Source organism: Hyperolius riggenbachi, chromosome 4, assembly GCF_040937935.1.
Source record: "Hyperolius riggenbachi isolate aHypRig1 chromosome 4, aHypRig1.pri, whole genome shotgun sequence".
NCBI classification, from domain to species: Eukaryota; Metazoa; Chordata; class Amphibia; order Anura; family Hyperoliidae; genus Hyperolius; species Hyperolius riggenbachi.
In genome coordinates, this window is record NC_090649.1 from 498,805,025 (window position 1) to 498,831,467 (window position 26,443).

The following is a 26,443-nucleotide window of genomic DNA, read 5'->3' on the forward strand; positions in this document are numbered from 1 at the left end:
AGGAATGCAGGCGAATCGCAGCCCATGTATTTAATAGGGAAAACGCACGTGCGTTTTTTGCCGCGAATTCGCGTGCGAATTCGCATGAAAAGTAATACAAATTGAGTCAGGCAGTGACATGGTTAAATTCGCATAGATCCTGCCTATGCGAAATCACATGCGAATTTGCGGCAAAAACGCACGCGGAATCGCATCCGCATGCGATTTCGTCAGCGGTGGAATCCCAGGGATTCGCACCGCACTAGTGGAAACGAGCCCTTATACATCCCTGGTTCATATTCGGATGATCCGCCTGCTGAGCTGACTCTAACAATTTGTAGGTACAAATGATTCTAGCTTTACTGCTGTGTAGTTAAAATAAGTTCACCCCATCAAACAAGCATGGATAGACCAAAACTATTTCTTGGAGTTTATATGTCCTCCATGAGACTGCATGGGTTTCCTCCAGGCACTCCAACTTCCTCCCACATCTTGAAAGGTTAAAGGACAACTGAAGGGAGATGTATATGGAGGCTGCCATATTTATTTCCTTTTTAAAATTGTGATGGTGGCCACCCTTGCTATATGACCCCTGGCAGGTGACCAGGATGTGGGGTCACCGCAGGGAAAAGGGGAATAGGGTGTCATTCTTTTTGTGGGGTCCGCCACCGCAGTCTTTTGAAGTAGAGGGCAGGCATTCAATGAAAAAATCAACACAAATAAGTTGCAGTGGATCAGTCTCATCCAGTTAGATCTGTAAATGCCTCCCGGTGCATGTAAATGGGAAAATATGTATACATAGGTCTCACTTACCAAGAAAGGTTAGATAAACTGGGTTTATTTAGTCTAGAGAAAAGACGCCTTAGAGAGGATCTAATTAACATGTATAAATACATCAGAGGGCAATATAATAGCTTGGTGGATGAGCTTTTTGTCCCTAGGCCTTCTCAAAGGACTAGAGGACATGATCTGCGCTTGGAGGAAAAACGATTTAGCCATTTATTTAGGAAAGGGTTCTTTACAGTAAGAGTGATTAAGATGTGGAATGCATTGCCACAGGAAGTCGTTATGGCAAGCCATATAATTGTACAAGAAATAACCATCACTTTAATATATATGTAACTGGACCTTAATTCCCTGCCCAACATATGGCATGATAAGTGGCCGTTGAAGAACGCTGTGCATCCAGCAGTAATGAGAGAGATACTACAAGGTCATCCCAAAGTCACGGTGGATACATCTCTCTACACTGATACATGGCACTAATATAAGGGTCAGGGATGAAATATGAGTGTGACTCATGTAAATTAAATATATATATATCACTGACAGGTATGTGTTGCTTGGTGATAAGAAGATCATCCCGATAGAGTCATTAAAAATTAACCAAAGACAGTAAAATATACGGTAATTTATACAGAGATCATACAGAGTACAAATCCTGATTTATTTATAATTTAGAAAAATCACTTATTGCTAAGCCACATGTACGATTCCAATCTCACGCGACTGAACATCCCAAGGCTCATACACATGTCCAACATAATGCACAAGCAATCGCACAACAAGACCAACTGCACAACAAGTTATTTACGCGACCAGTATGTACACACACGCCAACCAATCAAACAACCAACTCACTTAAAGAGAAACTCCAACCAAGAATTGAACTTTTTCCCAATCAGTAGCTGATACCCCATTTTACATGAGAAAGACAATGATTTTCACAAACAGACCATCAGGGGGCGCTGTGTGACTGATTTTGTGCTGAAACCCCTCCCACAAGAGGCTCTGAATACCGCGGTACTGCTGGCAAACTGCCACAATGTAACAATGTTCAGAGACAGGAAATAGCTGTTATTAGCTGTCTAACAGACAGAGCAGCTAGAAACAGCTAAATAACCTGCCCACAGTAACAATGTCACCATGTAATAAATGTCAGAATGTGAATCTGGGAGAGGAAAGATTTTACAATGAGCAAACACTGACTAAATCATTTATACATAATTATGATAAAAAATGAAGCACTTTTTTTACTACATTATTTTCACTGGAGTTCCTCTTTAAATTCAAACTGCACAAGTTAACATGTCCGCATAAAAAAACATTACAACGTTATTCAAAAGACTTGTACACTCCTGGCCAACCTGCATGGTAGTTGGTCAGATTGATCCACCGGTTGGATCTGGCAAACAACTGTTATCACTTGGTTGTCTTGTCGTTTGCCGGCTGTACGCACACCCAACCATCTTCCAAGACCATCGACAAGTTCAGAAGATAGTTGGGCAAATTGTTTGAACGAGTATACAAGCAAATTTTTTTGCCACAGTAAAATAAGCCATAAATTACTTTTCTCCTATGTTGCTGTCACTTACAGTAGGTTGTAGAAATCTGACAGAAGTGACGGGTTTTGGACCAGTCCATCTCTTCATAGGGGATTCTCAGCAAGGCTTTTATTGTTTATAAAGATATTCCCTAAAAAGGATTTACACAATGATGCTGGCCAGCCTCCCTACTCGCTACACAGTTTTTTGGCAGTTGGACAGAGCAACTGCCATTCACTAAGTGCTTTTGAAAATAAATAAATCCCTGAGAATCCCCTATGAAGAGATGGACTAGTCCAAAACCTGTCACTTCTGTCAGATTTCTACTACCTACTGTAAGTGATAGCAACATAGGAGAAAAGAAATGTAGGGCTCATTTTACTCTGGAAAAAGAACATACTTACTTTGTTTATGTTTGTACATATTTTACATTTTAAATTTTTTGTCATCATAGCGCCCCTTTAATGAGGTTTAAACCTAGCCATCATTTTTTTTTTCAAGTTTTGCGATTTGTAACATCACAGGAAGGGTGAGCTTCCCAACCAAGTTATTCCAGAGAGGCTAATCACATTCTCTGTCTCAATGTATGTGCTGATCATCAGTAAAAATCACAAAAATACAGGTTTTCCATCAGTGCAGCATACGTGTTTTTATCCGCTGACAGGTTTTACCGACTGTATGTATAATATCTATAGAGAGAGAGGGACAGAGGGGAGGTGCGTTATATTTGTCACCTATAATATAGGATTCACGGTAATCACTAACCTCTCTGGCTACTCACATGTGATTAAGGCCACAGCCGCATATCATACGACAGGCAGTGCAAACTCTCCGCCATCTTCCACTGTGCGTGGGTGATGCTATAGTGTTCTCAGACAGAGGGGGCGCTGCATGCACCACTGAACACACTAATGAGAGTTAGCGAGTGAGAAACCAGCTGCACACCATGAAAGCCAGCATGTAAATTAGAGTCACTCAGCAGATAAAATTCACACTTCACAGGAATCGGTAGGGGACATGTCAACAATGTGTCTGCGAAGGTCCTCATGTACACAGAGGATGAGAATCGGCATGAGCCAGCACTACAAATATCATTTTGAAAAAAATAAAAATGTATATATATATATATATATATATATATATATATATATATATATATATATATATATATATATATATTTTCTCTTTGTTATGGCGCTTTCCCTCTTTTCCCACTCTCTGTGCATTTTCTACAGCGAACAGCCACTTACTGCCACTAGATGTCACTTTTTAGTACGCAAAAATCAGGCTCGCTATGTGCTGAACGAATAGCTCTTCTCCCATACACAAGAAACTTGCGTCTAAATCACCGTATAGGTTTCTCTCCTCAGCTATATAAAAATATTCAAGCACCTACCAAGCCAAAAAGTGCTAAAATAAGGCCAGAAAAATAATACCACAGTTAGGTTATTCAGAACAACATATTTTGAATGATGTTTTTTCCTGCCAAGTCCTGAAACGTTATTCGTTCCTACTCATGCAATACGTTTTGTGAATCAATCCCTTAAATGAAATCTCAGTTTCCCTTCGAGAAAAAATGCTATAAATATATCCTAGTGATACACGAGGTGCACTGTAATGTAAGGTGGGGTTCACATATGACATAGCGTGAAAGGCTGCGTTTTATGCCAAGTTTTATGTTAATATTGTGTGTGTATTTTGTGCATTTTTACTGCGTTTGTGATGCTTTTTTTTTAATGCATTTTGCATGCATTTTAATGTGTTTGCGGTTTGCATATGCAAAGCGCATCTGCATTTTCTATGCATTTTCCATGCGTTTTTATATTAGAAGACAACAGGAAGTGAAATTACAGCAAAAAAAAAAAAAAAAAAAAAAATTGGGGGGAAAAAACACATATAAAAACACATGGAAACCGCATGAAAAATGCATACCGTTGCTTTCCCATTGACTTTCATTATGTATGTTCTGGCAGAGTTCCTGCATAATATGCAACAAAACCAGCGTTTTTAAAAACGCAGGTTCAAAAAACGCATAGATAACGCATATGCCTTTTTTATGCATTTTTTCCTGCTGCCCATAGACTTCCATTAGCGACAAAGACGCAGAGTTTTCCGCAACACTAGCGTTTCTGCTATATGGGCCCCTAGCCTAAAGAATTTACTGTTAGCTGACATTTCTTTTTAATGGCATGCGACAAATTCGGCAATGTATACATGCCCAGGAGTGTAGCAATAGGGGGTGCAGAGTTAGAGACCGCATCGGGGCCCTCCCTCAAGCATAAAATTAGCTCTCTATTGGTCCTGTACTCGTAATAATCACTTCTGTAGATACTTTGAATAGTGGTAATCATTAACGAACTGCTCCCCATCCCCCTCTTGCACCTCTGACACTGTAGTTGCCATTGGCAGGGATTGCTATGTATAGAGTGCTTGGGGGTAATCAGTAACAAGCTGCTCCCCATCCCCTTCTTGCACCTCTGACACTGTAGTTGCCATTGGCAGGTTTTGGTGCGCCGTATCACTTGTATTGTATAGAATGCTTGGGGGGCCCCATTGTAAAACTTGCATCGGGGCCCACAGCTCCTTAGCTATGCCACTGCATGTGCCCTGCATGAGGAAGTACATCGTGGAGAGAAATGCTGTCGCATCCGAAGTTTAGATAGATACATTTAAGTAAACACAATGTAACAAGTGGTGAATGTTACACACTGTTTGGCTGTCCTCCAGCTCCTGCACAGTCAGAGAGTATGTGTCACATTCCACACTTGTTACATTGTGTTTACTTAAATGTATCTATCTAAACTTCGGCTGCTGCAGCTTTTCTCTCCAGGAACTTTAAAGCTCTGTGTGTAACCCTTCCAATGCTGGTCTAGTAAAACAAAATGCTGGTTGCATATAATATGCTGTAAATAATGTTTTAGAGCAAAGTTGAAATGCTGGATTATATTCTGCTTTAAAGTGATTGGACCCGCAGGGGCTCTGGGCAGGACGAGTGGAGCTCTAGTCATTGCCAATTAGCAGGCATAGTTTTGTAGCACTCGCTATGCTACTCTGATAAGGCACGTTAACCCTGATAAGGCATGTTAACTCTGATAAGGCATGCTATTTGTTATAGTGAATCAACCCCCATCTGCCCTGCTGGTGGCCTATATGTTTCCATATAGGAATAGGACCATACACTGGGATATAACCCATCCCTGTTTGGTATTGTACTCTGTTCCTATCACCTGATCTGCCCCATTTCCGTTGTCCACTCCATGCTATGAATCAGGATTTTCTCCTGCGCTATAATTATATACGGGACTTTCAAGGTAAAGCAGCAGCAGAACAGATAGCTTTTCTCTGTTATTGCGAGCTCAGAGTGGGGTGAGGACCAACAATAGAGGCAGGGAACATATTCTCAGCATAGCTTATATGCAGGCAGCACTACTGAGCGATTACCAATGCTTCTGATGCACATTAAATTGTTTCTCCAGCAAAAATGGAGAGGAAACATGGGGATTAATCTAATGGAAATATACCATTAGCCTCTCCCAGCAAGGATGTTTGGTTAATCTTTCCATGCAAATCTGTTTACACAAAATGCCTGTAAAAATCACTTGTTCAACCTCAGAACTTCTCTGCAAGCATTAACTATATTTGCCATCATCCAGCCATGATTCATCTCAAATATGAAAACTTGCAGTCATTTTGTTTAGCCTTTTAAAAAAAAAAAAAAAAAAAAAAGGATATTATTTTTTTAATTCTTTCAAAGTCATTTTGTTCTGCTGTTCTGCTGTTCAGCTCAAGTCTGTTTGCTAAAGTCTTGAAATAAAAGCAATCCTCTCCCGGACAACTCTATAAACTGCAAGGATTTTATATTTTACTAAATGTTATTTGAGAGTCTTAGCTTGTTCTGTAGTGCGTGTACTAATCGGCTATAGGGCAGAAATCACTCCCTCTAACCCAGGGCCATTTTTGTGCATAGGCAAAGTAGGCCATGGCATGGAACCGACACTGTGTAGGGTATGAGCCTATCTTTAAGTATTAGTTCAGGTGTCAGCTCATGAAAAGTAGACCACTGATCAATACATTGCTAGTTTGACTTTGATATCTGGTTTTGGGCAGTGTTCTGATGCATCTCCTACATGGATCGCCCAATCATAACCATTCCACTTAAAGCAAACCTCAACTGAAAATAAACTTATGAGAATAACTAATGGTAAATAGACCTCTCTTACAGCCTTGAATTCATATTTTTAGTTGAAGAGCTGTCATTCTAATGTAAAATGTAAATAGCAGCCATGACAGTGTGAGGTAGAACCTACTTTATTCAGCTCCAGGGGAGAGAATTAAGTATTATTAGAACCTTTATCGGCTCAACGGCCCAGCAGCATTCACACAGCATATCAGTGGTGACCTGCAATGAAGGCAGTTAGTGTGTTGCTAAGTAATGCTGGCCGCATACAGGAAGTAAACAGATGTCACTTCCTGCTGTATGCGGCTGGCTTACCGAGCAACACACTAGCTGCCTTAATTGCAGGTCACTGCTAATATCGGTGTGAATGCCGTCAGGACGCCGAGCAGGGGGAATCCGGCCATCCACTGGCTATATACTAAAGGGGAATCTGGCTATATATACTGTAACTAGGGATCATGTCGGTTACCTATCCTAAATGGGCGGTTACCTACCTACTTATGCTATAAAAGGTGGGTTATCTAAATGCTGCCACAATATATACACTATTCATTGTGGCTATACTACGCCACCTATACTGGGGGCAACTATTCCAGACTACCTATACTGGGGGCACCTATGCCTGGCTACCTATACTGGGGGCAACTATTCCAGGCTACCTATATGGGGTGCACCTATACCTAGCATTATTTAGCATGCCGCACTCAATCCCTTCCTTTTTTATGTGTGGGTGGGGTGTCATTTAATACCCAGCACTGTGTGTGAAATGCCCTAGGTCACATGTGTGGAACTCCAGGCCTGGAGGGCCAGATCCATGCCAGTGTTTAGGATGGACTGAGAAAGAAAGGAATGTGTTCTATCTGATGGACCGCGCCTTTCCTCATTCACACCCATCAATTCATTTGAGCTGTGCCAAAAATGTGTGAGGATCTCGGCCCTCGTAGGACTGGTTTGACATACCTGCTGTAGGTACACCACTGCTCCATCCTCCTGCCTAACCCTAGTCTCCTCCTACACATGATTCTTAGCTGTAGTATTCTCACAGCTGAGCTATCAGATGATATCTTTGCCTGGAGATGAACTTAAATGAATAAAATAAATGACTTCTCAGACTATTAGTGCAGATTGTAAATTGAAGGCGGCGAGGACCTGAGGCTTTGCTGTGATCAGCTTACCTGCCCCCACTTCCCTGGAACAGCTGCATGTTTACTAGATGTGGCTTATAAATAATATTCTAATGAATACATTTAATTTCCTTAACATAATGTAACATTCATGGATTCCTTCAGGTGTTCAGAGCTGCTATCAGCAGGTGGTACAGAGAGATTTAAGAATCTGAAGTATTAACGTGGCTCAATTAATCCAGCGGTAGTAATAAAAGCTAAGGAAAACAAGACAAAAAAGAAAGCTTTCCAATGAAGGACATAAATGCAGCTATAATGGGACGAGCATTATCTACAATTGCCTTTTGAGAAACTGTTTGTGTTGTAATATACGGCTTGTAAGGCTCTTTCTGGAATTTAGCTGTAACCTTGCAATTCAATCGTGTGCCACTGTGCTATCCTTTACAAGAGAGGTAAACTCCACTTCCATCTGAAAGGGAAAATTACATGTTGTGGATACCCAAACTGCATTGTGGCTCTTGCCTTACAGGGATAGGGTACAAACCTGGGCCAATACAAAACCTGCATGGAGTCTGTATGTTCTCCCCATGTTTATTTGACTCTCTTTTGGGCACTCCAATTTCCACCAATAAACAATCCCCACCTCCATCTCACCTCCACAAATTGGCTTTAGTTTATGAAAGGGATGGACAAATGAATGTGTAACTGGCCCCCTCCTACACTGTGCCCTGAGGCTGGAGCTTATCTCGCCTCTCCCTTGGCCCCACCCTGCGCCCCCTCTTACACTGCGCCCTGAGGCTGGAGCCTCTCTCGCCTCTGCCTCAGCCCCTCCCTGCGCCCCCTTCCTACACTGTGCCCTGAGGCTGGAGCCTCTCTTGCCTCTGCCTTGGCCCCGCCCTGTGCCCCCTCCTACACTGCACCCTGTGGCTGGAGCCTCTCTCCCCTCTGCTTCGGCCCTGTAACTGGGTAAGGATTAGATGGTGAGCTCCTCTGACAGAAATTAAGGGGCATATTCAGCAAATAACACAGCAGTATAATGGCCATGCACTGTACTGAACCAAACAGAAAAATCAGATACTCAGTGAAGGCCTTTCTCCCGCTCCTCTCTCTGACCCCGCCTACCAGCCCTGTCACCCCTATTGCAAGTATTTGTCCATCTGGTGGAATTTGCTGAATTCCTGAAAGGTTTTGGAAGTATTTGTGTCCCCGTGTGTTTCTGAAGATGTGTGTCTCCGTATTGGGCATGCGCAGGCGCGCACTTGGGCATGCGCCGTACAGAGTTGTCCGTCTTTGAAAGCAGTCAGAGACTCTAGTGCTTCCAAAGACTTCCAAGGGCCCCTGGAGGTAGCTAAAAAGAGGGGACAGAGAGGGGACAGGGAATATTCTATGAGACCCAGAGCCTTTCCTATTCATAGGTGAGTATCTGACTTTTTTTTATATTTTATTAATTTCAGTATTGTTTAAGATATGAATGTGACAAATAGCCAGTAAAGAGGTTCCTGAGCTGCTTAACCACCTGAGGACTGTTGGTTTACACCCCCCTAGTGACCAGGCTTGATGCACAAGTGATTTCCCCCCCACACACACTTTTCTGCCCACCAACAGAGCTTTCTGTTGGTGGGTTCTGATGCTTCTGGAATTTTTGTTTATTTTTTATAAATATATATATTTTTTTATTAAATTATAGCTATTTTTTTTATTTCTTTTCCAGCCCTCCTTCCCCCCACCAGCCAATCAACATGATCGGCTGTTATAGACAGCGGCCCATGAGAACCCATCGCTCTCCTGATCCTCCCAGGGGGACAGCGGTGTCACGCGGCTGTCTCCAGTACATCACTGCTGCAGATTGCAGCGCTGTACAGAGTAAATAGACGGCGGTTTCACCATCTAACAGTCTCCTAGCGGCGATTGCTGCTTGGAGACTGATGATGGAGCAGAGCTCCGTCACGCAAGCGGAGATCGCATCATTTAAGCGCATCAGCGCGCGTGATCTTCTGCAGAACCCCTCTCCAGGTTTTTTACGCCAATTGGCTTCAGGCAGTCCTGGGGCTGCTGACGTGATCACGCCCATCAACATACCTCTATCGTTAGGTAATTCAACACAGATAGAATTGGAGTGGCACGGATTGCCTACACCTGACAAGGAAATCCTGTAGCAGGTGTTTGACCTTCTCAAAATTAAGGAAACAAGTGAACATTAATTCTATGGATATTATTATTACTTCTACAATGCTCTGTAACATCCGAACGTGAAAGGCCAGTTTCCTTCTTCGCCTGAATCTGGCAAAGCATCACACTTGCCATTACTGGGATACAAGCTGCACAAGGAGGAGGATGGCACCACGATAGGATGCTCCAGTCAGGTGGCAGTAAGGAGACAAGGACTTCATTAAAGTCTCTCCGATGACCCGAGGCTCGGCCGCATGTGTGTGAGTAGTGAGTACATGTCCCGCTCGGTGCCGAGTGGCAGGTGATGGATAAGTTGTAGCTGATTTGCACTGCCATGTCTGATGTGTGGAGTTAAATTGCTTTATATCAGCTATTCAGTCCCGTATACACATAAATGGATTGCAGGAGCTTTGCCGCAGCAGAAAATTAAGTGGATCTACACCAGCAGAAATTGTATTGTTAGGAGAAGAAAACAGCCACTTGAGCTTGATGGTGCAAAAGAGAATTTATCTTGAAAGGTCAGTGGAGTCAGAGGATTTTTGGCTGCTTTAGGTACCTTATTGATATGAATGGAAAGTGACAGAGCAATCTATGTGGCTACAGCATTACGAAGGGGACTCCCAGCCTTCGGCCTTGTGTGGAGCTCAGTGTCAGGAAATAGATGGGGTCAACCAAGACAAGACCAACCTAAGCTCCGCTCTAGATCTACACAATCTTACACCTTATTGGGATTACCAGGGTTTATTCAAATGCAGCTGATACTTGGGGAAGCCTCTTACAACATTGAGGAATCTGTTTCTGCTGCTGCAATCCTCCTGCTTCTCATCGTGTCTCAGATTTTGCTATCTGCTTTTAGTGTACCCAAGGCGAACCCTATTTTAAGAAAGACATAGTTCCAGGCCTTCTTACTGAAGAGGTGCTTACTGAACAAGAAGAGTCAAGATTCAAACCCAGGTCTCTTGCGAAGCAGTATAAAAGGGCACAGGTGGCAAGTAGACTTATTGGGTGCTCCGGAGCAGTATTCAGCCACTTATTAACAGGAAAACATTCCACAGCCATGCAATAGTATAACTTACCACAGGGAACATTTACTATCGATAGAAAATCTAGAAGGTAAGGTAATAATAACAATATTAAGTATTGCAATGAGTAAACTGTAGTTAAAGCCTACACACATTCAACCAGCTCCCAACCATCTAGCGTTGATCGTCGATGGGAGCATGGCTCTCTGGGGACCGCCTAATGCCAAGTGGCATCATCTCGCTCCTCACAAGGTTAGCAGGGAATGAGCACTCGCTCGAGCGCGTGTTCCCTGCACTATGCAAAGGGGGCTGTTGCGATCAGCCTGCCAGCTGCGAACAAAGCTGGTAGGCTGAAATAAAGAAAAAAAATGATGTGTACAGCTCTGCGATCTAGCGCAGTGCTGAACAGAGGCCATCCCTGTCACTTAACTGTCCCTTCCAACGGCTCACAATCTAATACCATGCTAGACATGTATACTGTAGTGTATGTATCGCAGTCTAGGGACAATTTAGGGGGGGGGGGAGAGGGGGGTAATAGAAGAAATAGTTTTTTTTTCTTTTAATAATAATTATCCTTTTTTAACAAAAAAACCTAAAGATTATAGCAGCAATCCGAGACCACCAAAAGAAAGCTCTATTAGTGGAAAGAAAGGGAGGTAAAATTAATTTTGGTTTTAAGTTGTATAACTGTTAAAGTTGCACTGCAGTGCTGAAATGACCTTGTCACTGGGGGGGGGGGGGGGGGGGGTATAAACCACTTGTCCTCAAGAGGTTACATTGTTTTTCACCCACTTTCTTCTTTCTTCCACCACCAGCTACAACTGACTTAGAGGTAGTCTCTCTGGCCCCGTTCACACCTAAAAGCACAAAACCCTAGCGCTTATCTCTAGTGTTTTGTGCAAGTAATGTTACCGTGATTAGGGCAGTAAAATCTCTGGACTCTTCTGTGATGCAGAGCGATTGCAGTCAGTGCTTTATTAAGCCCCGTACGTACCACGATCGCTCCGGAATCACGGCAAAATGCTGCAGCTGAGGCGCTAATCGCAAAACGCCCATGATCCGTGCCAATCGCCGCAGTGAGAACACTGTCACAGGGTAGTATAGCACTAGCACTTTAAAAAGTGCTAGCGCTTTAGTGATTAGCGGGAATCACCCGCGAATCACTCAGGTGTGAATGGAGCTTCATTCCCCAACCCCCACTCATATAGCACTCATTGTGCAATTATCACACAACTCATATTACCTCCCACTAACTGCGATCAATTAGGGTCCATGGTTTATGTGATATGATGCTTCACATCAAAGCTGGAAATGTAATGCTGAACGGGCTGTGATCCTGGCAATCCAGGAAGGGAGGGTCGACATTTAAGTAAAAAAAGAAAAAAAATCCATTACAGATTTGCTTCTCCATGAAGATTCACCAGAACTATCCATTCTTCCCCCAGTATCCATAAATCAGCAGAATTGTGTAGCTGCGTGGCCACGCACTGGTCGCATCAGTCTCAACGCGCTGACGATGTTCTAAATAAGACAACTATCTTTCCTGTTTTCTAGCCTCATCTGTATACTAACTTTTCAGTACATAAGTATAGAAGACATCACAAACAAGGTTAAAGAATAATGAAATCAAACAATAGCTATTCAGAGACAACTTATACCGAATGGCTGATTTTGCTCGCTATGTACTGAAGAAGAAATTTCTAAAAAGAAATAACTGATGAGAAAACAAGGCAGGGGGGGGGGGGGGAGGGAGAGCAAAGGGAAGAAGCATAGAGGAGAGTTGAGTGAAGGGGGGGAGCAGGAGAGGAGAAAAAGGGAAATGAGAGAAGATAAGAAAAAGCAAAGAGGAGATGAAAAGAAAGAAAAAGAACAGAAAGGAAAATGAAGGTGCAATCCTTTTTTTTTAGGGTTCGTACACACCAAATAAAGTACAAAAAATGCACAGAATATTTAAAAGTGTTTATTTCTTCTTTTTTTTCTATACATTATTTTATACATTTGCACTTTGTTATTAGTGAGCCACATTCATTTGAAATTACCTGCATCCGTCTCTGCACAAACACGCGTGCAGCAGTGCATTCTAGAACAACAATGCATACAAATGCATTTTAGGAAATGGTAATATGTTTCCCCTCCATGCAGTTGTGATTTGGAAAACGCATAAATTTGCAGAAATGCATGCAGACACATTCAGTGTGTACCTTACAGTCCTTCTCTCCAATCTATAGATATCTGCTGAGATACAGACGTAATGATGCAGTAAAGATTTGATCAGTGAGTACTAATAAGGGGATAGCATATGGCTAGAAGGATACATCACGTTTTTCTCATTTCCACTGCTGCACCGATTTCCCTACACATCTCCCATAATACACCATGGGATCAATTACCAAGGAAGAGAGTGGAAGTGTTTCCATAGCAACCAATCAAATTCTGGCTGTCTTTTTCCTAGTGTGGGCTCGCTAATGAAAACAGAGAGCTTACAGTTCTTTTATAAGGGAGAACTATTCTCCTCCAGTCCATTTTTAAGGGGGAATAACCCTGTAAATGAGAGTTTTCTGTCGGGATATGGCTTCTCCTCATTGTAGTTATAACTTCAGCATTTCAATATCCCGAGCTGCTATCCCAGCAATCCCGGTATTAGGCAGAGAGGCCTGCTACAGAAGCTGTTTGTATTAGGCATTAATAAGTATGATATCCTTGGATATGTATCGTATTAGCAGCTTCTGCTCTCACATGGCTCCCCCCAACGCTGGCAATGAAGCCCACGGTTCTGAGCGTATTTATAATTCCAGGATGCCTGTGTAAGCACATACAGCAAAGACATGAATATACTATCAGTACAGATACTAAAGCAGCCCCAGAATACTGTAACATAGGAATGCATCAACCACTTGAGGACCCTATGCTTACACCCCCCTAGTGGCCAGGCTATTTTATGCTAGTTAGGCCACTGCAGCTTTAAGGCCTTGCTGCAGGGCCGTTTAACTCAGCACACAAGTGACCCCCCCCCCCTTTTTCTGCCCACCAACAGAGATTTCTGTTGGCGGGCTCTGATTGCTCCCCCAATGTTTGTTTGTTTGTTTGTTTGTTTTTCTATAAATATTTATTTCCTTTTTAAAAAAAATAAATTTTACTAATTTTTTTTCTTTTCTAAACCCCATCAGCCAATCAGCGTGATTGGCTGTCATAGGCTTCAGCCTATGATGGTTTCCCGGATTGCTTCCCTGCCTCCAGAGGGCAGTGTTGCCATTACAGCGCTGCCGTAGATCGCCGCGCTGTACACTGTAAATAGATGGCGGTTTCGCCATCTAACAGACTCCTAGCGGTGATCGCCCTCCGTCATACAAGCGCATCGGTGCATGCAATCTCCTGCAAAACCCCGCACCAGGAAGTGACGGCAATTGGCGTTAGGCGGTCCTGGGGCTGACGCTGCGTCCACGCCCATTGCCGTGATGTGGTCGTAGGGTGGGTTAAAGATACACGTCGCTGGAAAGCTGTAATGTAGCCAGGCGATAAGGCTGAATATCACGCAGCTCCGATACTTTAAAGGGGAACTTTAGTGAAAATTACATAATGAATGACTTTTTTTAATTTTTATTACAATAATCATTTATAAATTATTTAGTCTTAGTTGGATCACTATCTGCTAATAACAATTACGCAAAATTGTGCATATATTTTCGTAATTATGGCCATACATAGTTACGATTTGGAAAGTCAATTGAATTTGTGTAATCCATTTGTAAATTTGAATATTTTTTACGTAATTTTGTGCCAACTTTAGCGGTTAATAGTATAGCCCCCATATAGCGCCAAAATTGATACGTAAGCTAAATGAAATACTGGGAACAAGACAAAAAAAAAAGAATTGTTCAAAAAGAATTTGTGGTTTTAGAGAAAATTCAATTTTATACAGTATATACGGAAAAAATGTTTCTTAAACTGTAATTTTCCAGAGTTTAACCACTTCACCCACCCAGTGCTAAATTTCTCCGTCCCTCTGTGCACTGCTTCACCCCCAGGGACGGAGAAAGGCGCACTTGTTTGTTTACTGGCTGGGAGCGGGCGGGGAACTCGCGCGCACACTCCAGCCAGCCAGCACAGCAGGTGACTAATTGGACGTTAGGAACAAGCGTTCCTAAATCCAATTAGCGTTCCTAAATCCAATTAGCCTCGCCGATTGCGAGTAGAATGAAGATGGCTTCAAACAGAAGCCGTCTTCATTCAAAACAATGTAAGGTAAACAAACGTGCAGCGCGCGATCGCGCTCCCCCGCGACCCGCGCACGCGCACACACCCCAGCTCTGCAGTACTATGATTGGTTATGGGGACTATCCAGTCCCCAATAACCAATCATAGTACATCAATACTGGAATGGAAGCAGCGCTGAAAGGTAAAATACGCGCTTGTGTTTCAGGGGTAAAACCCCTCAGTTGTGAAATGGTTGAAAACCATTTTTCGTTTACATTCGATTTTCTCAGAAACGATAACCGCTTAAGTCAGCACAAAATTATACACAACTGTGAAATTATAGTTACAAATTACTGACTGTTACAAACAAAATTATGATTTTTTTTCCCCTTAAATTTCACATTACAATTTTGTATCATAATTGCAAATTACAATGCAAAATTAGGATTATGTGAAATTCATGCTCATCATATTTGATCAGAGTTTGCCCAGTGTAAGGCCTCTTGCACACTGCAAGCAATTCAGATTCAGATTCCGCTTTTTAATCTGTTTTTACTTCCGATTCAGATTCAGATTTGCAGTTTGCTCCCTGTACACTGCAAATCTGAATCTGAATTGGAGGTAAAAACTGATTAAAAAGCGGAATCTGAATCGGAATCGCTTGCAGTGTGCAAGAGGCCTAAAAGAGTTTTATGCACAGAGGGGGATACTGCTTGCTTGGCAGTTGGACACAGCTGTTATTTCCCACAATGCATATGAGGTTCACAGAGAGAATCACACTGTGGGAGGGACTTCACCACAATATCAGCCATACAGGCGTCCCTGGTGATTTTTTGGAGAAATGGCAAAGATTTAGGTATGGGCTAATAAAGGTGCCCCTTGTAACTAACCAAGCATACATGTCCCCTTCTATTGAAGTCCATAGTTGGATGTTCAAAGCATAGCATAGCAAAGCATAGCAAAGCTTTTACTTCATGCAGGTTTCAATCAAATGGGGTTGTCCACCTTCTTCCATCAATATTACCACCTTTCCTAATCAACTTTTGATTGATGGTTTGTTCATAATCGATTATTGTTCAATTAGATTTTTTTTTTTTTTTTTGGGGGGGGGGGGATCAAAAGCCTAGTTGAGTCTGATTAGGGCCTTGGAAGCCTCTTGAACTCTAGTATTTCCCATGGAAGGACCTTTCCCATGAATGCCATCAGTGTTTACCAAAAGATGATGATGACATGTGCGTTTGTTGTTCTACTAGACTGAACTACCAGCTTCAAAATCCATTCTTCTCAGCAACGTCTCACCAGCAGGAACATCACAGCCCTTCTTATAGGCCATGTGGATGTGCCTTTTCTGATTTAGAACCTCATTGCTGATCATATACTTGCTTAATTTATTGCTGGTGAAAACAGTGCTTCCCTCTTCGCTACAGATACTTCCTGATCAGCCACTTTAACTCCTCCCTAAAACTAACAACTGATATTGAACTTTAGTTATCCCTTATATCTGGCCTTCCATCTGGATATGAACCCACAGATATGGCAGAGCAATGTAAGCAGAAATGGTACAATGTCTGATGAAAGAGACGCTTATAAGTCCTGTGAAGTGGTGTTCGGATCATTTCTGTGATCATGGAATAGCCGGGATTCAAAAGCATTTTTCCACTATTCGACTTGATTCAAATTTGGAAATTAATCACGGAATTTCCAGATTTTTTTTCAATCACGGCCGAATACTCAAATCCGTGATTGAGAGGTATCCGAGAAGCACTGGTCCTGTGTCATCTCTAAAGCTCTGAACACGGCAACTAATCATCTGTCCTCACTTATTGCTGGGCTGGTAACACGATGGTAAAATGATGTTGTGTCAAACATTCTGTCCCGTTGGACCACCAGGGATTTTAAACCCCAAAAAGATGTTTTGTTCAGGAAACAACTGCAGTAAACGGTCTGCTAATATAGGCAGTTTCCACCCATAAGCAAAGTATCATTTTTGTAGGCACTTTAATAAATGTAAAATATAAATTGAATGTCATTTGACTGCTTGGCACCATAAAAAAACAATGTTTCCAGAGGTAAACTTGAGAACACAACATTCGTCTCCAGGCAACAGCCAGTATTTCATAAACCCATTTAACAGATCAAAAGACAAATAATGACTAAATAACTAATAATGGAATAAACTGAAAGGAAACAACAACAAACACAGCCATCAAATACAAAGACAGCTGTATGTTAAAAACAAAAAAGAAATCTCTATATTTTTTCCTTGCCAACTATCCTACTCTTTATATAAACAACTCCTTTGTCTCTAAAGTTTTTTTTGAAGCCTTTTTAGAGCCAATTTCTAAAGGCCTTCTAAAGTAATTCATACAGTAAAATCTCTTAACAGACCTTCTGGCAGCTCCGATACAAAAAAGAACAATATTAAATAGTAAATTGTACACCTGCAGTAAAGTTTAGTAAACACCTAGCAGATTTCCAAACTTAAAGATACTTTAAAGGGAACCCGAGCTAGGGGCAAACTAGCCGGATCTGGTAGTGTCGCTTTCTGACTTTTCTCATCTCTCCTGAGCCATTCTAGCCTTTAGTTTCTGTATGTGAGAGTGATGCAGAGGAAGCCTTTTCTCCACCCAGAGCACAAACAGAGCCACTTGAGGTATGCTAAAGCACATTTGGACAAGCCAGCTTCATTTTGGAATAAGGGGCTGTGGACTGATGAAACTAAAATTGAGTTATTTGGGCATAACAAGGGGTGACGTGCATGGAGCAAAAACAACACAGCATTCCAAGAAAAACACCTGCTACCTACAGTAAAATGTGGTGGTGGTTCCATCATGCTGTGGGGTTGTGTGGCCAGTGCAGGGACTGGGAATCTTGTCAAAGCTGAAGGACGCATGGATTCTACTCAGTATCAGCAGATTCTGGAGACCAATGTCCAGGAATCAGTGACAAAGCTGAAGCTGCGCCAGGGCTGGATCTTTCAACTAGACAACGACCCTGAACACTGCTCAAAATCCACTAAGGCATTCATGCAGAGGAACAAGTACAACGTTCTGGAATGGCCATCTCAGTTCCCAGACCTGAATATAATTGAAAATCTGTGGTGTGAGTTAGAGAGAGCTGTCCATGCTCGGAAGCCATTAAACCTGAATGAACTAGAGATTTTTTCATATATATATATACAGTATTTTCCATATTTACACACACACACATATATATATATATATATATATATATATATATATATATATATATATATATATATATATATATATATATATATATATATCCTTAAAATCAGTAATGCAAGTATCGAGCAGTGCTCCTTAAAAATAAATAACATAAACAAGTTTAAAGAATAGCTTACTTACAAAACAGATTCATCCAACCCAAACTGACCCCCATCTGTCTTCTTAATTCCCCTCACCCCATTACTCAGATGCCCCTGCTGGCTCTAGAGATCACTTACCCCTGAGAGCCATTAGGTTGCACTGGTAGGAAACAGAAAGCCTTGTAGCAGAGACTGTCTACTTTTTGCTGCAAAGAAGATCCAGCTGCCAGCACAAAGCAGTGGTTGATGTAAACAAAGCAAGATCAAGCTCTGCTGATCGCACTAACCCCATTACTTGTGGGAGTGGACAAGGGGGAGCTGGTATTGGGTGCCTGGGGAATTTGAGGGGATAATTTTTTGATAACTGCACTAGTAAGTGCATTTCATGCACAAATACAATACTGTTTCATGCATTTTTCAATAATTATAAGTTGGGTTCATCCTGTTTTCCAGAATCATTTTGGTTACATTTTTCATTATCTGACAGATGACAAAAAGTGTTCTGTCCAATTTAATTTTTCTAAATCTGCCTGTTGGTTCTCCACACAGGTACAGTCTCCTCTCTCTCAACAACCATCCCACCACCCACTCCCGGTGTTTTTTTTTTTTTATTATTATTATTGGGATCACTTCTGTCAGAGGTTGGATGATTCCTAAGGTCCGTTTTCAGACTCTTCTTTTTTTCTGTAAAAGACTTCTGAAAATGAAGATGTATCTCTTATGTCTGTCCCAATTTAAATATACAGTGTGTGAGGTATGCGAGTCCTGCTTGTCACCTCTCGGGCTTATGTCACCATTGACAGGCACTATGGCTGCTTTCTGAAGAAATTGAAAAGAAAAAAAATAAGAGCGCAAAGCATGGGCTGTGTAAGTTATCTTAAGAAAAAAAATCCTTGAATATTTACTTGCTCAAAAGTCAGTCCATGACATCGGCTAGCAAAGTGTATATTATTATTATACCCATATTGCAAGTATTGAGTCATTTAGCAGCCCAGTCTTGCACTGTTGGCAAGAGATGTCATTGTCAGGAGGGGGGGGGGGGGGGGGTTAGTGAAAGAAATATGCAACCTGCAGGGTTAAAGAAACTATGAAGAACCTGGTATCCTTGTCTCCATATACATTAAGATGTCCTTACGTTATTTACGTGTTATATATTAGCCTTCTCTGCAATTATAACTCTTGCGAAGCGACCACAGGTAGCTCACAAGCCATCTTCAATCAGACCAAGGTTGCAATTTCAAGAAATCAATTATACACGAGAAGCGATTACTTAATTCTTTAACACAGCATAATTTATTTTTTTCCCAGAACAATATCATAAAATTTGAAGTAAACAGGACTCCGGAATAGATGTTGCTACATCAGTGAAAAGACCAGCGTCTAGGCAGCGACTGGCGCCATGTCTTCTGTCGTGGTTGACCTTGGGCTTCCCATTCTGAGTCCTCACTGATGCAGACAGATGGTTTGGTCAACTCTGGTGGCTGCAAGCGAGCCTCTCTATTAGCGCTATAAACAATCAATTAAAATGCTGTTCACAACCCAAGCAAAATAGCGAAGCAAAAACATTGGCACATTGACTGGCATCTTCAGATGTTCAATCTTTATGATATCATTAATCTTTATATTTCCGTAATATGAAAAGCAAACTTCTCACAGAGTCTTCAGATGGAGGTGCTGCTTCTGATAAGTGTTGCTAAGTTGGTGATATGTAAAAGGGCCAATAAAAATGAGACACAAAGGCCTCAATTCTGGTAGGTATGTGAGGTAAATATGTTTTTGTAGGTAGAAGACCTCATGAGGTATTTTCCTCACTTTTTAGTGAAAGATTTTTTTCCATTTCCTAACTTGAGGTAAAACATGAGGTAAATGCATAACGTGAGATAAAACTTGAGGTATTTTGGCGATAAGCATGCAGTAAATAAATAATAGTAGTAATTGTCTTCCATAAGTTAGATAGTCTTTAAAAGATTTTTTTTTTGAGGGGGGAAGGTGTATTTGAAAAAGATTGAGTAAATACTTGGAGTTTTATTTCTACTAGTCTTTTCTATTACACAGCCTGAATATGAACGACACAAAAACAGCAATAGGAACTCCACTAAAAACTGCTAAATGCATATAAATTGACTTTACCTCCAGGTACCGGCCGATCCTCCTGAATTACCTCATAATTTACCCCATGAAGTAAAACATGACTAAAACCTGCCAGAATTGCTAAATGCAATTAACTCATGAGGTAAATGACCTCACATGAGGTAATTTGTTTGATAACCCTCCCAGAATTGAGGCCGAAGTAACAAAAAAAAAAAAAGCCCAATTATTGTAATTGTATCATTTTGGATAATGCGCAAAGAGAGAAGAACCTTTTATGGGTTCTTACAGCAGCCTGCACTTTCTGCGGATAAGGAGCGGGGTCAGCTTTCCCTTCCATTCTTATCCCTGGACCTGGATGTAGGAAATCAGGTTTGTCAACAAAACATAACCCTCAGCATAGGGTTGACAAACTTGTTGACCAGAGAATGTTTCCACGGGTACTTTTCACCATAGCTGTCTATATTTTTTTGTCTGTTTTGGACTTGTCATCTTGATGGCGAGATCAACACTATGCACTAAACAGGGAACCTTACACAAAATAGCTAGAGCAATGGACTTTCTTACTTTAGTTGCTCTCAACTGCGCCAGAGCAATAAATAAATAAATAAATAATAAAAATAATAACATTCTGCTGGTTGTTAACAGTATTGGTTACAGATTATACTCCATTTCTCATGTTAATCTTTCATGAATCTTTCAGAAAGCACAAAAGCAGATATAATTTTCTTTGTGTGTCAATGCTCCATGGGAAGTCCTCATTCCAGCAAATACTGCAGCCAAAAGAAAGCTTTCAATGTGTTTTGGGTTGATAATAATATAAAAAAAAAATATCAGGAACAGAAAAATGAACGCTGCTTTCAAGCCCTGCAATTCATTCTATATTTTGTAGTGATTACTGAGGAAATCTCCTCTGCAGATGGGGAGCACTAATAATCAAGAATATGAAAAGCTGTCCTTTTGTTTAAAATGAAATCAGTTAATCCTTTGGATCTCATTTCGCAAAACATGCAAATGTGTTTTTATCTATCATTAATACCAGTTGCATGGAATATTGTCCTCTGTGTCTCTGGAAGCCTTTTGACTACCAGCATAAAAGAAAAAGAAAGAAAGAAAATAAACGTACCTAACACCAAACCTCACTTGTATAATATATTTATTTGAGCCCACTTTTTTTAAAAGCAGCATTAACAATGTGGCAATTATTTTGGATTGGTTTTTGGATGTTCTCTCCTGCCTTGCGCCCCCATAAGTGAGAATTGACATCACTTCCTGGTCAGGCAGGAAGTTGAATAATTTCTACAAGGATAACAGTCAAAAACCTTTTTTTGTAGCAGGTTGAAAATGTACAATGCCCCTTCTAGTTTTATTGCTGTTCTTTTCCAGTACACAAGCCTAACAGTTTTCCTATTAAACATGCATATCTAAGTACAGGTTCTAGTGACAGGACATATCAGGACTGCCGCCCACAACGATCAGGACTCAGTCCCTCAAGGCAACAGTTTGGGGCTCAGTTCTTTAGAGACGTTCAAAAATGCCAGTTTATGATTCTGTGGAAATTCCTATTTCTGCCAATGGCAATTTCCATTTTTCCGATTTTCCATTTTTCCGATTTCCGTTTTTTCTGATTTTTCATTTCTCCTGATTGTTGAGGAGTATTTTATTAGTCATTTTTTTATGGGGGAAAAATGGAAATCGGAAAGTCTTGTGATCAATCTAAAATTACCACAGTGATTCGATTTTTGCTGAAAAATTCTGCGTTCTCTGATTGATCCAATGCTTCCGAGTTCTGGGATTGGGCTAAAAGGACAGACTTGTGGTAAATCGGATTTCCATGGAATTTCCATTTCTGTTTTCCGATTTCCAAATTCCGAATGGATTTCATGGAATCGGAATGAGCGTCCCTAGAGTTCTGTTCAGTGGGGTCACTAGCCTAGAGGCTGCAACATATGTGTTATGGAGGGGACTGAGGGATGATGTGTCGTGTGTGACGGAATAGGACAGTGATCTGCAAACTTAGCTGTTAAGGAACTACAAATCCCACAATGCATTTGCCTTTATGAGTCATGACTGTGGCTGTCAGGCTCCTGCAATGCATTGTGGGACTTGTAGTTCCTTAGCATCTGGAGAGCCAAGTTTGCAGATGACTGGAATAGGACATTGCTAAGAACTGGCATGCCGGATCTTAGAGGGCTCCTCTCTACACCTGTTACATTCTCGACCCAAAGGGGGCTTTATTGACCAAGTTTAAGTCAGTGCATGTGATTAGTTTTAAACAGGAAAGCTCTTGTATATTTTTGAGGCTACACTTAATGTCAAGGCCATGACAGTCTCCAGCAGGTAGTTAGTACCGATGAGCAGAAATTATGCCTATGCATAATTATGCATGGTAATTTGAATTTAGGTATCGTAATCACAATGCAACATTTTGGTGAAAAGCGTGATTAATTTCCTATATAATTGTAAGCATTACGCATAATGCGAATTACATGAATTTACGCATAATTTACACACAATTTTGTGACGAATTTGGCGGTGAATAGCAAAGCCCCAATACGTGCTATTGCTATAAAAATTGCAACATATGTTACGGAGAGTAGTGGGTACAAGTCAAAACATTTTTTTCAAAAACACCTTGTAGTTTTTGATAAAATCTATTTTAATACAAAAAAAAGTTTTTTAAACTGCAATTTTTCTGAGTTTATAAACCTTTTTCTTTGCATTTGTAAGATTTTTTTTCAAAATCAATTGAAATAACATTTTGTAATTACATATAGGCGTAATTGCAAAAATGTATGCAAAATTTTACGTAATCCAAATAAGCTGATTACGAGTATCACTGGTAGTCAGATAATCGATAACTTCTGGCTTCATTCTTTCCTCGGGTCACTGGAGATGGCCATGATGGGAGAACCTTCTGCTCATGATTAGAGATGATTAATAAGATGCTGGTAAATTTGGCTGCCGTGCAAATGTAACCTGAATACCATGCAGCTTGCAACTCAACCAATCAAATGCACACGTCCTGCCAAATGTGTTTGTACCAATTCCAAACTGCATACAATCTATGTAATGTTTCCATACAAGACATAATCATTAACTGTTTCTGGCCATGATCACTGGTGCCAGCCCAACAAAACTGGCTTTAGAAAGTGGTGAGAATATTAACATCTTCAGTCCGCAGGTTGTTTTCACCTTATGGACAAGAGGAATTTTTAAATTTCAGCGTTTCTCCCTTTCATTCTGCAATAACTTTATCACCACTTATCTTAACAAAATGATCTATACTATACCTTGTTTTTTTCACCACTAATTAGGAATTCTTTAGGTGGTACTTTTTGCTAATAATTATTGCATCCCAAATGCATTTTAATAGGAAAAATAAAAAAATTGAAAAAAATGCATTATTTCTCAGTTTTTAGCCAGTATAGTTTTAAAATAGAACGTTCTACTGTGATATAAAAGCCACACATTTTATTTGCCCATTTGCCCCAGTTATTTCAACATTTAAATGATATCCCTAGTACATTGTATTGTGACAATTTTTTTCAGTTTTACATCCATCACTAATTGCAAGCACATAATTTAACGGTAATATACCCTCTTGACATACATATTAAAAAAATTCCCTAATGTAAGTAGGTGCATTTTTACTATTTGGCCACAAGATGTCCTCGCACATTATGTTTTATTAGTGTACTATAAGTATGCAAACAGGAAATAATGTGTGGCTGTGTTACTTTGGAAGTGAGGCAGGCATCTTATTGATGCCGGAAATCACGGGAACCTAGAAGTCCCCATTCATTATTTAACAAAGTTCCCATTCATTAATCTAGCGATCACCCTTGTATGCTGACTAGGTGATTGCTGAGACTTAGGCAGGATTTAGAGTGTACATATTATTGCTATTCCTCCTCTGACTCATAGAATCTCGGAGAGGACACATAATTCTGAGTCTGGTGATCACCAGCACTTGGATTATCAGTACGCAGCCACAGACTGTAGTATTGCAGGTATAGCTGTGCCTCACCAGACACCCTTCAGCTTTTTTGGGGTTCTCCTTTTTCAGTGTGGAATTGCAAATGTTTTTTCGCATGCAAATTTTATGGACATTATTTGTGTTCATTTGTTTTTGTTTTTTACGCACATTCTTGCAGAGTAGCTAATGAAAGACAATGAGAATTTGCCCGCAGTGTCCAAACTTATTCTGCAAGATGTCTTTTTTAAAAAAAATTTTTACACGTGTGCAATTTTGCTATTTTTTAAACAGAAGTGAGAATCTCCATTGAGCTTCATTTTATGCGCCGCAAACAAAGTTTTCGCAATATTCTAACGGGCTGAGATTTTGATTTTTGGATTTACAAAAGCCGTAAACCATAATCAGCAAAATTATAACAAATAAAGGCTTAAAATGTCTCGCTTTGCATTTAATGAGCACTGTATATACTCACGTATAAGCCTAATTTTTCAGCACTTTTTTAGGCTTATATGCGAGTCAGTGGAGCAGATCAGATGGTGGAGCAGGTGTTGTTACTGGCAGGTTTTGTTACTGGCTCCCTGCTGTGCCCATGCCCCCATCACCTGCACCACGGTGTGCAGAGTGCTCTGCTCAACCCTACCTGGGTCCCTTGGCTTGTGGAGCAGAGCGTGCAAGCAGCGTGTAAGCAGTGTAATGATCGGGGAACCTTCCTGTGTGGCAATCGCTGTGTCTCATATCCATAACGCCATCTAGTGGTGTCTTGAGACGCAGCTGTATCATCCTTGGTGCACATCTGGCTATGGGGATGGAGGCTGACTAGTACTGGGGGCACATCTGGCTACTGTGGAGGAGGCAATACATAAGTCAATTACCTTTTCCTGGTTTCTGAGGGAAAAGTGGGTACCCCGGCTTATACACGAGTCAGCTTTTGGGCAAATATATATGGGTATATTTAATATATTAGCTTCACGTTTGAAGTTGAATTACTGAAACAAATAGACATTTGTACGATATTTACACTTTTCAAGTTTCACCTGCAGAATATAAATGATTAATGATTAATTAGTCTGTAGATCGATCAATATTAAATCCAGACTGGTTCAAACAAGGCTATCACAGACAGCACATTAAGAATATTTATCTATATACATATATTGGCCACCTGTCAGGACTCCGGTGAGTATTTATGAATTGATGCGCCACTGTTCAAGTTGTAGGAAACAAACGTAAATAAATTCTAAAATAACTTGTTTATGACTAACACTGTATTTTAGGCGCTGATAAATATAGACCCCATATGATTCCGTTTGCCATTCTTTAGGAGAACTGTTAGTTTCTAAGCACCCAAATTTGCAAGTGAGGAACTACTGACAATGTGTGATTCAGATAGCGCAAAAACGCTCAAACTGAATTTCTCGCGTGTTCAAAGAAATTCTTCTTCCCTCCTCTCTCGCTCCCATTTAGGACTTGTTAGTAAAAGATTAATTTTTGAGTCCTTCAGTGAAATTTCACACTTTGTCACGCGAAGTGACAGGGTCAGCATTTCAGAGTAGAGCAGCCAAGGCATTGCGTCCACAATAGGAAGGTTCTGAGTGCTCGCTAATAGCTAGAAAAAGATGGAAAATTAGGAAACGCACTCGAGAATCAGAAACCCAATGCCTCTGCTGGGGGGGGGGGGGGGCACTAATAAGAAAGCAGTATGAGAAATGCCAAGGGGTTTAAGCTGTGTACAAACATTCCTCTTCTGTTCAGCAAAATTATTATTCCTGTTGATTTTAGGCTGGCAGTCCAATGTCTCTGCAGATGTCCCCCTTCCTCTTCACAAATTGGCCAAACTGGTTGGTTCAGCTTATTGATCTTGTATTACATTCAGTGAAAAAACCACCCCGGATTGATCAAACAATGCTTTGAATCATCTTTACCCCAGTGTTGTCATGAGTGACCATATGGACCTTCAAAATAAATGTACACAGTTTTAATAGTTCATAAAATTGTACTATTCACATAATTCTATTCTGAATGTGTCTGCACTCTGCACATCCACACAGAGCTGACAACT

General features: G+C 40.9%; 1 protein-coding gene and 1 long non-coding RNA gene across 25 annotated transcripts in view; both read right to left on the reverse strand.

The window, feature by feature from the left end:
• The window catches only part of LOC137504538 (neurexin-1), a 2,090,050-nt gene that overhangs the window by 1,581,292 nt on the left and 482,315 nt on the right, over nt 1-26,443 (reverse strand). The window lies entirely within an intron of this gene.
• LOC137504540 (uncharacterized) overlaps nt 19,608-26,443 on the reverse strand; it is a 29,350-nt gene continuing 22,514 nt past the window's right edge. Inside the window, exon 3 of the long non-coding RNA XR_011019502.1 lies at nt 19,608-19,823. This is a non-coding gene — a long non-coding RNA (uncharacterized lncRNA). The remainder of the gene's footprint in view (nt 19,824-26,443) is intronic.